At 37.8% G+C, this 14,064-nt stretch overlaps 1 long non-coding RNA gene across 6 annotated transcripts in view; it reads left to right on the top strand.

Annotated features, from left to right (window-relative positions):
* Positions 1-14,064, top strand: part of LOC135161579 (uncharacterized) — a 139,600-nt gene that overhangs the window by 74,204 nt on the left and 51,332 nt on the right. The window contains exon 5 of one of the 6 annotated variants that reach the window (XR_010298820.1): positions 11,372-11,920. The exons of the other annotated variants lie outside the window; for them this stretch is intronic. This is a non-coding gene — a long non-coding RNA (uncharacterized LOC135161579). Of the gene's footprint in view, positions 1-11,371; positions 11,921-14,064 lie in introns of those variants that run through there. 6 annotated transcript variants of the gene reach the window in all.

The following is a 14,064-nucleotide window of genomic DNA, read 5'->3' as shown; positions in this document are numbered from 1 at the left end:
ATAATTATATGTGACATATTGCATTTGTTACGATAAAATATTTGTTCATAATGGAATATGGGGGATAGAGAAATAACTTTTTACGCAGTGGATTTAATATTTTAATTTAAGTTTATTGAAAATGGCACGAGGAAGAAATGTCTGTTCACTTTGACCTGCCACAGCAGACTAAAAGTGGTCAACGAGGCCAAAAGAAAAATCGTCATAATGTGACAAAGGATCCCCAGTTCCTTTGCCACATGACCTCGTGACTTATGTTTATGTCTAGTCCCAACATCTCTCTCCATGTTGATACAGTTCTGAAACCATAGACTCATAGAAGTCAATTCTCAAAAGACTGAGACTATATTTCAACTGTTCACATATAATACCACAAGTGGTTCAAAATTATCGAATATTTCCCGATAGATTCGTTGCAAACAAATGAAGGAGTCAAGCTTTTCCTGAAAAACTTGACGACTTCATTTGTATGCAAGGAACCTAGAGGGAAATATTCTATAATTTTGAAGCTCGAGTGGTATTCAGGGGATTATTTTTCCTATCCAAATTTCGGCCAAGAGAATTGTGCCATGACATGAAAAGAGGTTTATTTGGTTAGGTGTCGTTTGTTTATCAAAATTATCAAAAAATTATCGCATATAATACCACAAGAGCTCCGAAATTATCGGATATTTCCCGATAGGTTCGTTGCAAACAAATGAACGTGTCAAGTTTTCCAGTTTAAAAATCACGAGCGCGAAGCGCGAGTGATTTTTCTGGAAAACTTGACGAGCTTATTTGTTTGCAGGGAACCTTGAGGGAAATATCAGATAATTTCGAAGTTCGAGTGGTATTCGGGGGATTATTTTTTGCATCCAAATCTTGGCCGATAGAATTGCACCATGAGACATAATTTTCAACGAATTGCCATTTAATCTGTCAGATACAATTGAGGGTTACTTCAACATTTGTTTTTTTTTATATATATCAACATGCAAAATTTCCAGTGTAATTTTCAAGAATATCCGCTGAAATACCGTGTTGACTATACAAAATAACGTCGAATGGTGCAATCCTATTGGCCAAGATTTGGATGGGAAAAATAATCGCTGATATTCGAGGTAGGCTATACAAAATATCAACAAATGGTGCAATTCTATTGGCTGAAATTTGGCTGGGAAAAATAATCACATATAATACCACAAGTGGTTCAAAATTATCGAATATTTCCCGATAGATTCGTTGCAAACAAATGAAGGAGTCAAGTTTTTCAGGCTAAAAAATCACGAGTGCGAAGCACGAGTGATTTTTCCTGAAAAACTTGACGACTTCATTTGTATGCAGGGAACCTAGAGGGAAATATTCTATAATTTTGAAGCTCGAGTGGTATTCAGGGGATTATTTTTCCTATCCAAATTTCGGCCAAGAGAATTGTGCCATGACATGAAAAGAGGTTTATTTGGTTAAGTGTCGTTTGTTTACCAAAATATTCAAAAAATTATCGCTGATATTCGAGGTAGGCTATACAAAATATCAACAAATGGTGCAATTCTATTGGCTGAAATTTGGCTGGGAAAAATAATCACATATATTCCTCATATATCTGATATATTTAATTTTTCTACGCTATATACGTGCATATAATTAATATATATTCCGCATGTATAACGTTTTCAATGCGGTAAATTAAATTCCGGTTCAATTGGAAGGCCATTGGCCGTTAAAAAAAATCGAAAAAATTCATGAAGAGCATCGACTGATTTCCCCCACCAAGCTGTTCAGATAATCTCACGTCTATCTCGTATTACAATCATCTGGAAAGTTTCTTCACCTTCTGAAGCCCACGTTTGTCGCTGGCAATAGCCAGAGACCCCCCGACTCGATGCCCCGAAGATTTACTCACTTTTTGCTCGAAAAATACTTGTGATCAAAGCCCGAAAGCATCTCACAGACGCAGGGAGGATTAAACGACTTCAGGACCCGTGCGTGAGTAAATAAATCAACAAAAATTCGAGACAAGTCGTGAAACCCGTGTCCAGGTTCGTACATGACCCAAAACAGAACCAAATCAACCGGCTGAACGAGGTGAAGCGTAGAGAAACGAGAATCAGCCGCGAGGGGAAGGGAAAAAAAATATAAAAAATGAGAGATGGTATTAGAGATGGCCTTGGGTGGGACCTTGCAAGGTCGTTACGGTTATACACAGATGGATCCAGGCTCCGCTGCACCAGATATCACCGAGTCATGAAGCCACGAACGCCTGGAATCGAGTGGGAGATGTGGTGAAAGCCAAATAATATATCGTCATCAATAGCACCTGATATCGATTTCGGTCAATCGATCTTCGTTAGACTCTCACTGGTGGGCTTGTGCGGCATTCCTCAGGTATTTTGTATCATATGGATATAATTGTACATGACAATTTCGTTTATTATTTGTTGCCGGCAAACAACGTATGGAGGGCCCTCGTAACACTCCATTTATGTTGGAGCTATCATTCCTCGGTTAGGTTGCGTTGTAAGAGCAACGGCCTTGGGCAAATTATCGGTTCTAAGACGAGTTGGATCACTTTGGAACCCGTTATTGAGGGTTCTCAACGCACAGCCACTGACACTTCAAGAATACGTTTCAAAATGTGGTGAGTTGATGCTCTTGGGCTTTTGGAAAAATTGTTGGTGGACGTGATTGTGGTGATGTGGGGGAATTTATTTGATAAATTGTCAAAAATATGGGGGGAAATGTATGCTGTTACGTTGTACATTTAGGATTTTTTCACATCACATATTTTTATTTAAAAATGCGTTTGTTTCCTCGAATCTCAGTGCTTCCAACTTTTCAAAGTCCTGCACCAATGATGAAGATATCTCTCCACATTAAAAATAGTCCTTGACAACGTCATTCCCTAGTGCACAACATAACACAAGCCAGCGATTAAATTTATCACCACAATACTCATTATTATACGCAACAAAACGCCGTGGAATGCAACACCAGCAACCAACATGTCTATAAACATCTTCCTCTCTCAACCGAGAATTTAAGACGAGCGAGAACACGACTGGCTGGCACTGCGGGGCATGACACGTGCCTCCTTTTGTACTCCTCACCATCGTCTTGCATCCTAAGACTATAAAAGATGCGTTATAAGGTGTGGGATCCCAACGAATATGTCATCCTTTTTTTTCGATAAAAACTTTCCAATCCGCATAAAGAACTCGCGCTTTTGTCCTACCCCCGTCTGGTGTGGTCCAATATGAAAAATATATTCGTATCCCTATTGTCGGGGGAAAAATTATGCTCGGCGCGTCCGAAACCCACGTCGTGAGTCCCCCTCCGCCCCACCCCCCTGTCCAGCCCACAAACAAGAAAAAGATATGGGAGGAGAGAAAAAAAAAAGTTTCGGCGCCGGAGAGTTGAATAATCTACGATAACCGACCGGAATATATTCATCGTATCCTCGTTTATTTTATATCGCAGACATTTTTTTGCTCCCCCTCAAATTATTAGCGAGAACTTCCTGGTGCATCTCGTGTCTTTGACCGCACGGAAAAAAAAGAACTTATGATTCTCCGAAGCCAGGCGCAATGAAAATAATCCGGCGTTTGTGTTGAGTCAATAAATTTCCGCGAATCTTGCGACCGGATGGAAAATATCTGGCATCTGTCATCTATGAAAATGGGATCTTTTGTAGTGGTGTTGGGGTGTTGATGATTATGACACTGGCAAGCCGACAATCGTGATTGTCTTATCAGTTTGATGTGGGTAAGGCCGTTGCATTGAGAACTAAATAAATAAAATAATTTAATAAAAATAATTTAATAATTTTGTTGGAATATGAGGAACAAAAATGATGGAAAACACACAGTTAATATTTCAATGCTAAACTTTAATATATTATTCAGACTCTACTAGTCAAGAGGACACTGTACACTCTATGAAATCTTAGGAGAGACTGGAAACTAAATTACTAGTCAGACCCCGATTCACCTCTATTTAGAGAGTGCAATAAACTTTACACCCCCTGAAACTTCACTGAGAAATTCCATCTTGACCATGTGTGGTCACCACATGGTTTTGGGGAAACCCCTTTAGAAAAGTTCAAAACGTCCAAAGGAAAAGGCTCTGACGACAATTAATTAATAAAACATTTTCTCTAGTCTTAAAGATAAAAACTCTGGAACGAGTGAATTTTGTATTTGGGGAAAACCTCAAAATTCAACAAATTTTTATTTATTTTCTGGAAAAAATTATGCTACCACAACAAAGTTTCCCTAGTCACTTTCGTAATTGATACGTCAATTTGGCTTCGTCGATTTTTACTGAACATTTCTGTACCACGAAAATCTTCGTATCGAGATACTGATAATATTTTTCCAATCACAAAAAACCTCTCGCAGAATGCAGACGTGAAAAAAATGGGGAATTGTTTGAAATGGCGCCAGGTTATATCACTCCCCGAGGTCAATTGAATTTTTCTCAAGTCCGGAGTACCACAAGACTGAGAAATGTTCTAATAGTCTATAACTAGGCGCCTGTCGCCGTCTAAATCCATATACACTGTCTTTTACGCGACTTTTTTCTATCCTCAAGTTGCATTCACATACCGATCGAGTGAATTAAAAAAGTATTCGAGTATAAAAAAAACTACAACTCCTTACGCCTGTGGCAAGTGGAATGCTACAATTTTTCTTCATAATTCTCATGCATACCTCGTTATTGGTGCTCACATACACGTAACAAATGTACACTAATCCTCGCTTGTTACCGATCGATTAATAAAATCTATCTGTAACCCAGGCCAATTAACGATCAACGTTCATCGCCCCTCCAGGGCGTAATAATTACACGGTATTGGCTCTAATTGAAAAGCGATCGGCGTGACCAAGCGTGACCGCGGCAAGAGGGTAGTATCATATTCCCCTTCACCCCCTCCCCCTGATTACCATCCCTCTTATTATTTTTCACCACAAAGAAAATCTGGTGTATGTATTACTCTGACATTGAATAACGATGATAATCGTCGAGGTGTATAAAGCACGGCCACCCATAAATTTCCATAACTAGTATCGAAGATTCATCACAGTTAATATAACACCGTGGGCGCTTGCCAGCTAATGAAACAAAAACGAAAATATTGAGTTTTAAGATATTCTCGCCTCGACATTCTGAAGGGAAAAAAAAACCATTGCAGAATGTCACTGGTTATGCAAGTTCTCATTCCTCGGGATATATATTTTGTCAAAGTGTTATATTTATGCGTTTACTTGCCTGTGCCAACTTCGTCATTCATGGATGTAGAAGAAAATCCCGGGAAAAATGACTGTTCTAGCACGATTTAATGGGGTTATGTGGACAGAGCTAGAAAAATTGACTTTCGAGCACCGGAATTTTACGATAGCTATAGCTATTTTTCACGGTAAAACCGTGAAACTATCCATATCTATCGTGGACTATCCATGTTTTCAGTAATTTTTCTTGCAAAAATCATATGAAGAATTATCCTGTTCCCCTTCCTACCTCATCCAAAATCCTATCCAACGATTTCCTTTGACGTCACAAGAAATGTGGAACGCTATATAAACTTCCCGTCTTGATGATAAAAACTTGGGGGCTATCGTAAAAATTCAGGTGGTGGTATGTGAATGCTTTTGGACCTAGGAAGATTCATGGGTGCTCACACATGAACCTTCCTATGTAGGAAGGTTCACAGATGAATGAGATGCAACAAGTTATAGTTTAATATTAATATAAGGAAAGTTAGACGAGGTAATAGATGGGCATTTGCTAAAATCATTGAGTGATTAGCTGTAATTATCATACTGGATGAATCTTGAAATGCGACAAGTTGAAAATAGTTTTTTTTTCCATGTAGGAAGGTTCATGTGTGAGCTGCAAAAATCCAATGAGAATTTTTTAGGCTAATTCTAGAAGAATTTTTGTAGCAGGTAGGAAAAATTCTGGCGCTGGCACCAGAAAATGAATCGCACCTGGCACTTGGATCCGAGCGAATTCACATACAAGCACCAGAATGTTCAGTGTTTAATTCCGTTATCGCTGTTTAATTCTGGTATCGATATCACACAAATATTATGATTCGATGAGAAACAAGTCTCTGTCTTTTCTCACGATGAAATCATTGTTTATATCTGCATTGGATCTCCGGTACTTCTTACTTCGATTCATTTCCAGCTCGTAAATTCATTAAATTGGAGTCATCATCGGAGTAGAAGTATTTAATCCAGCGGAATTGATGTAGAAATAGTCAATATTTCAAACGGTTTTTTCAGCAGAGATGAGATTCTCGAGGGATTGTTCCATGATTTTTATAAAAATATGTATTTGCAATGTATTACAAAAATGCCTAGAAAACTTCGTGGACTGGGCACCATTTATATCCGCCTTGCTAATTCATCGCGCCCGACACTAGACGAATCTATACTACTTTTTTCAATTTATTTCTCTGTTCTTCTCCACCATAACACGAATTCAATTCTATTATCCATAGAATTAATTCAATTGCATCCTGTGCTCTACGTTATTCATCTTCCTTCTATTTTCATCTTCCCAACGAAATTAATCTTTCCTTTACACCGTGTGTAAAGACAAATATTATGGACGCTCTACGTGGGAAAGCCCGTCCTGTCCACCCCTTGCGCCGAAAAATATTTTATTTATTATTGGAAAAGGGTTATTTATGTTCGAATATTTGAGTACAGTACTTTCATTGTCCTACAAAAATCACTCGACACCTCTTTTTGTTTCTCTGGGAGACAGCTCTACTAAGGGACTAATTTACGATCGGTTGTACTCCGCTTTCGAGACGGTTTAATCCTAAACATATGCTGAATGTTTCTTCGAGTCATAAAACTGTTTTTCTTTTCCCTGAGAGCGTTTTCCCTTTGATAGAGTTTTCAGTCTCTGGACAACGGTCCTCTAGTTAATACGTGCCTTCCTCGTGCTAATAAAGAATATTCTAAAAAGTATTTCACTGTGTCTCAAATAATTTGATCATTTACACCCATATTCCAATAATTTAAAATAATAACACTAGATATAATTCAAACTTTTTTCTACTTTATTATATATATAACTCAAATAAATATATATTACATAACTCAAATAGTTGTGCTTGGGAGACACACCGGCTCTGTGCCAATTCCTTAGCGGAACTAACTAGATTTACAAAGGGAAATAACACCCTGGACCTTTTAGTCACGTGCTTTCAAAGAGTCCTGAGAGTTTTTATCATCAAGACGGGAAGTTTATATAGCGTTCCACATTTCTTGTGACGTCAAAGGAAATCGTTGGATAGGATTTTGGATGAGGTAGGAAGGGGAACAGGATAATTCTCCATATGATTTTTGCAAGAAAAATTACTGAAAAAATGGATAGTCCTATTCATTCCACTTTGTCTACATACTTCAAATCAAACCAAAACACCATACCTCACACTTCTCAGAATTCCAATCCATAAAAATGTTTTTCATTTTAAAGTATAAACACTCAGAAGAGAATGAGATTATTTTTTTGCTTTGTATTTATTTATTTCATGAAAAATCCAACATTTATTTTACTACCACCGAACTTTGTTGCAAGTTCTTACAACAACTTACAGCTTAAAAAGGAAAAATCATCTTCCACAAGTCTTCCAATGGATCTTTTCGGATCATCTGACAAATCTGAGGATTTCGGGAATATATTCAAACGACGAAAATTCTTCTACACAACAAATTTAAAAAATCCCTAATTGGGGAAGATTTTTGGGAAAAAATGATAAACAACATGTGGAGATATTAGAGAGCCCAGCATTCGTCACCAACACCGAGTAAAACAGAATCAGCGGTGCGCAACACACGGTGGCCGAAGTGTATAAAGAGAGAACGTCCTTGCAAGGCCGGCTGGGTGACTCGAGAGCTCCGCAACAGTCGCCGACGCCCAACCGAACGACTTCTCCTCATCTCCTCCCCCCTCTGCCGCACTTCTCCCCACTTCACCCTCAAACCAAAGTCCACTGCACTCTTTTGGTCGTGTGATTTTTATTTTTACCACTCACTCATTCGCGCAACGTCTCTCACGTTATAATACGTGGCGTAACATTTAGTTTTCAGCGATAATAAAACTTATATTGAGAGGAAAGAGGAAAAAAAATGGGGGGGGGAAGGAGTGAAGGAAGAGGGATTGGGTCTTTCGTGTGTTGGTGCACGAGTGCAATAAGGAGGAGTTGAGGACGATATACACCCTTTGGTTTTACGCGTTTTCTTCAGCATTCCAGCGGGAATCGTGATGGGAGATTCCTCTGGAATGCGGCGGGACTACCGATGGGGGTATATGTGCCTTCATGTTGGGATTGGTGCTTCACGTCTTTGCACGAAGGAGAGAAGCCATCCTTACCAAGGTCATTGGAGTTACGCCACATTTTTTTTTTCATCCTTCTTTTGGGATTGAAATAAATTTCGTTGGATCTTCTTGTCTGCTTTGCATGGTGAGAAAAATTGAATGGATTTATCGGGAATCCACGGATGGTTGGCGTTGTACAGATCGGTGTCCCCATCTGGGGACAGCATTGACGGGGGATATTTATCAGGGTAAATCGGACTGTGGGATTATTTTACATTGCGTTTATTATTCAACGACAGTTTGGGGAGATTTTCGTTGGCATTTTTGGTTGAGGATTGATTTGGGTTCATGTCTGAGTCTAAAAAAATTTGAATAGGAAATGTCAATAGATAAAGGATTTGTCTGGGGGAAGAAATAGAAATTTATCACATATAATACCACAAGTGGTTCAAAATTATCGAATATTTCCCGATAGATTCGTTGCAAACAAATGAAGGAGTCAAGTTTTTCAGGCTAAAAAATCACGAGTGCGAAGCACGAGTGATTTTTCCTGAAAAACTTGACGACTTCATTTGTATGCAGGGAACCTAGAGGGAAATATTCTATAATTTTGAAGCTCGAGTGGTATTCAGGGGATTATTTTTCCTATCCAAATTTCGGCCAAGAGAATTGTGCCATGACATGAAAAGAGGTTTATTTGGTTAAGTGTCGTTTGTTTACCAAAATATTCAAAAAATTATCGCTGATATTCGAGGTAGGCTATACAAAATATCAACAAATGGTGCAATTCTATTGGCTGAAATTTGGGTGGGAAAAATAATCTTTGAAATTTTTCGATCGAAATTATTATTATATGAACCCGCGTAGAAATATTATTGCCCGTCAAAGATCTTCCCCAAGTCATCAGAAGAATGATCGATAGATTTTCGGAAGATCCCCCTGATGATCGAAAAAGATTCTTCGGGAGATATTGGTCACCAGGGGTATCTTTCGAATATTCGATGATTTTTCTGAATATTTCTGGAAGAGCTTCGACAGACAATTTTTTAATTATTTTGTCACTGACTAATAGTCAGCGACAATCTGTAGGTATTTTAAATGTTAGTCAACTCTTCGGTGAATTGCACATGTCTGGGCCGAGTTGAGACATGGGCAAACGTGGGAAAGCTATCTAAATTGCATGTGAGATTATCCTGGGTTCAATTAACATTTCAATAAACCCGATGATCGTAAAAACATTGACGGCTTCGAGCTGACGAGGTATGAAATAGTGGGAATAAAATAATATAGTGGTGGGATTTACTTTCAACAGTCATGAGGTAAAACTATTATTTGATAATATATTGCAGTGAATTGGGAATGAATGAGCTGGGGGATGTATTTGGATTTTATTGTTTATTGATGGAAATTGTTGGGCCAGGGGAAAGTATGGAAAATACACTCAGCCCACTTGAATTCTAGCGATTCCATACAACCAGTTGGGACTTGAGAATTGTGGTGGGCGATGTACTCCACTGGGACCTGCCTTTTCTTCCTGTGTCGACCCGCGCAAAACTGTCTCTAGTATTTTATTCACGGGGAATTATGGAGTGTATAAATAGAGTAGTGTTTGCATAAGTGAAAAACAAGGGAATCCGGAGAAATAAAATTCTAAATGTCAGGGAAAATCAAGAAAATACAGACGAATATTTTCTTGAATTCTCTGTTGAGGAATAGTAGTCCTCCAGCTGTTCAAAAGTTTTTTACCTTGTTTCTTTCAATGTGTCGCCGAAAATAGATTAATAAATAAATTTTAACAACTTGGAGAATATTTTCACAACAAAAATAATGTCTAACTTTCTCACACCATTTGTAGACATTTTTCAGACAAGAAAAAAAATTGAATTTCATTTGAACGGATGTCTAAACCTCTGAATTGATGTTGAAAATTCAAAAAAATATTCCCTTCACCCAAATTTTTTTTATAGCGTAAAATTCAGACATTTGTTTTAGCTATATTGGAAGCACTCGAATGAATAACATTTCGTCTCACCCAAATATGACTTACCAACGAATCCAACCTTTAATGAGTTTCTCGAATAACATCGTGGGTGCTATTGAAATGTCTCCTCTCCCTTTTAATTTCATTTTTATGGTATCCAGACTGAGACATTACATTAACTCCTCAAATTGATGGCTTTCAATGAATCTCCCAAGGTACTCTTACGAAACAGAAATACATACTTCAGCTGTCCCCTTCCCTCCACGTGTGTACAAAGAAAAAAAAAAGTATGCGTACAGTAATAGAAGGTATACTTGTCCAAGCACCGGTGACGGTGAAAAAATAAAGAAATTGAGGGGTTTTATAGGAGCCAATGTTTATGTAGAATTCCATGGTGGAATTTACGATGGGACGCCCACGCGTACAGCGGCCACGAGAATTTTGCCATGAGTTGGACGCAATAGCGCTACCTTCAACTTGCCAGTTTAATTTATTATGCCATACTGCACATTTTCGTTGGGTCTTATAATATCCCATTGCAATATCTCGAGACGTTACAGTCAAATGACGAAAACACTCGTTGAAAATTTCTCATTTTACCCCGTATCACATATATATTCGAGGAAGAACGATCAACATCCGGTTGTCCATCGTATATTTTCAACTGACTGGGAGGAAAAAACAATTTAATTTCTCTAAAAAATTTCCCACGTGAGAGGTTTTGATGGAGTGGAACAGATTTACTCGAGGGAAATTAATTAATGTGATAGAAAGAATTTTAATATTTCTTAGAAATCCTGAATTGTCCTGACAACAATATTGAAAAATCAAGTGTTCGATATTCAATTGATCTGAGAGAACTCCACACGTTTATTTCATTGACAAAATAAAAATAAAGAAAATAATTAAAAAAAAATTGTTTTCCTTTCTTGAATTATTTTTTTTGCTCATAAAATTTTTCTACAATTTGCGAAAATTTATATTTTTCATTCAATTATGATTACTTTATGTAATTAATTGAATCTCAGTGGAGTCTAAAAATATCTTCAATTAGTCTGGAATTATGACCCGCAGGTGGAGGAGCCAATGACTTCCCAAAATCTTGTTTGAATACGGCATCGAGTTTTCGGGGTAAAATGAGGATAAAAAATGCGGAAAAAAAATAATGAAAAATAAAAAACGAATGATGAGAGATAAGTGGAGTTTCGTGTCGACAGTGTGGCAGAGTCACGACAGAGTGCAACGTCGGTGGAGACGTCTGAAATTCCAAACTTAGCCATGGATTCCAGCACCCATTTATCGGATAAAAGAGGGAAGAACCTCTGGCTTTCGCACATATAAGTACGGCAAATACGGGTCTTGTATTTATGGGCTGGCTGCTATTCAGATTGGCCGTGCGCAATACAACTTATTGGTTGGTACTTGGAAATGCGATATCTTTGGCTTTTAAAATCAAGAAAAAAAAAGTAATGAGCGAGAGAAAAATCTCTAAATAAATTCAGAGACCTTTCGTCACCTTCTGGACTCTCATTGCAAGTCCACTGAGAGACAGAGGAAGCCCTGTCAGATTGGATTGCATAATTAGAAATAAAGGGAATAATTGATAGTGCAGATTATGGTTAAATAAATTTGTTTTTTCATGGAAATTAAATTCTTTTTCCACTAATTTCTCTCGATGGTTCGTCGCGCAAAAAAATATTTGTCTTTGGAATATCTTAACCCGCAAAATCTTCAAAAGACACTTTCTTTCGAACATTTCCATAAAACCATTTTTAATTGGAAGATTAAAAAAAAATTGTCCCTCGAAAACAGTCGAAAAATAAATTATCTCCGGGAAAATTGATCTTCTTCCCTTCGAAATAATTAGCTAGATTCCTCTGGAGATCGTTTCTTCTCAATTTTCCCAAAATTTTCCAATCGATCAACATACAAAGTACCCCAATGCATATTTCAACAGCTGTCCGTCATTAGAATTTTTCTCATCGGGAAAGCAATGATTCGTGAAATACATCGGCTTGTCAAAATAACTTTCGCGAAAATTTGTACGTTTATTAAGTGCCCCAACAATTCTACGGAGGCGTTGTGCATTCCAGCCAGCATTTCACTGCATTCATGAAGGCTATTTGGAGCTCGTAAAAGCAGCATTTTACTTGTCTATCCAGTACTCCAATATTCCGATAACGTCAGTGGCATTATAGTCAACTGGCAAATGAATAACGTGCCTCCCCCCGATTCAAATCATAAACCGTAAATTCACTTTTTTCAACCTCAAGGTAGGTTTATTCATAGTGCACAAGAGCCAAGCGATTAAGATCGAGCTTGGTAAAAGGTATCATATATGTATGGGTGGCATGGGTATGGAAAAAAAATATGTTTTTTCCATGGTGATATGAAACCACGGGGATAATGAATCCCTCTGCCCACCCTCGGTGGTGCTGTATCCACTGTGAATAACATCTCAGGGTTTGTGTCTTCCCACAGTTGCTTCCGTAAGCGTCATCCTCTCATTTTCCCTCCTCCTGTTCCTCCACTGAGCGGAATTTAACGTCGTAAAGGCCACTACGTATAACCGCTATTAAGGTTTTGCTCGTGCGCTTGACATTGATAGCTTTCTCGCTTATTACTTAACACGTGAGGATGAAAATAAATGAATTATTGGAAATGAATGATCGTTGGAAAATAGTTTCATCGTGGTGAGACCCTATTACCGGAAATTTTGTCATAAAGTTTGCGGTCAAAAATGGGGAATTAATGGATCGACTCAAATTATCGAATGTCGGGAAAATAGTCTGAAGGGATGAACGATCCCTTTATACGGAATTAACTTTTTTTCTTCATTTATGCAGTTTCCCTGTCCACTGCTGCATGAACATTCAGTCCCGATTGGATGCGATTTTTCAATTTTTTAAGTGAAAATTGGAATTACTTGAAAACGTTAGAAGGTTCACTGGAATTAAAAATTAAAAGGAATTTTTTTATTTCATCTTTCATCGACTTTGTTGTGTTGTAATCACTCGAACTCGTTATCAATTCCCTACTCCCCGTGATCAATTGACTCAGCAAATTGATAATTTTTACTAACACTAACCTTTGCATATAAATATCTTCTGTTTTCATAACTTCGAAAATATTGTTATGTTGCGAACTAAAGTTCAAGTTTGAATGACGATTTTATTGCACACGTCTTGCATACAAATACATATATCTACGTACATGTGTATGTATAATAATACGATTATCCTCACGTGAATATACATATTCTATTAGGTGTGTGAATAAGTCTTTCCCGTTTTTTGTAAGAGATGCCGCCACCAATACTGTGCGAGTATTCAATGGTTATATATGTCATAATCAAAGCTTATTCATCTGTCAACAATTCCACACTAACACATTAGTTGAAATTTTTTTGCATCATAAATTTTTGATATCGTGAAAATGTCGAAATTTGAGCCGAGTCGACGTCATTTGCGGGAAGTTTCACTTTATTGGTTCAATTTGAAGAAATCTGCTGCCGAGGCGCATCGATTGCTTCAGGAAGCTTATGGAGAAGGTTGTGTCGATGATTCAAGTGTTCGCGGATGGTTTCGACGCTTCAAAAGTGGTGATTTCGACGTGGAAGACAAGGAGCGTTCCGGGCGGCCGCAAATCTTTGAAGATCAAGAATTGGCGACTTTGCTTGATGAAGATTCGTGTCAAACACAAGAAGACGATGGCCAATACTTTCAATAATTCATTTGTAACCATTTTTTCACAATAAAGGCTCAAAA

This window comes from Diachasmimorpha longicaudata, chromosome 4 (assembly GCF_034640455.1).
Source record: "Diachasmimorpha longicaudata isolate KC_UGA_2023 chromosome 4, iyDiaLong2, whole genome shotgun sequence".
Classification (NCBI taxonomy): Eukaryota; Metazoa; Arthropoda; class Insecta; order Hymenoptera; family Braconidae; genus Diachasmimorpha; species Diachasmimorpha longicaudata.
This window is presented reverse-complemented; position numbering and strand designations above follow the sequence as displayed.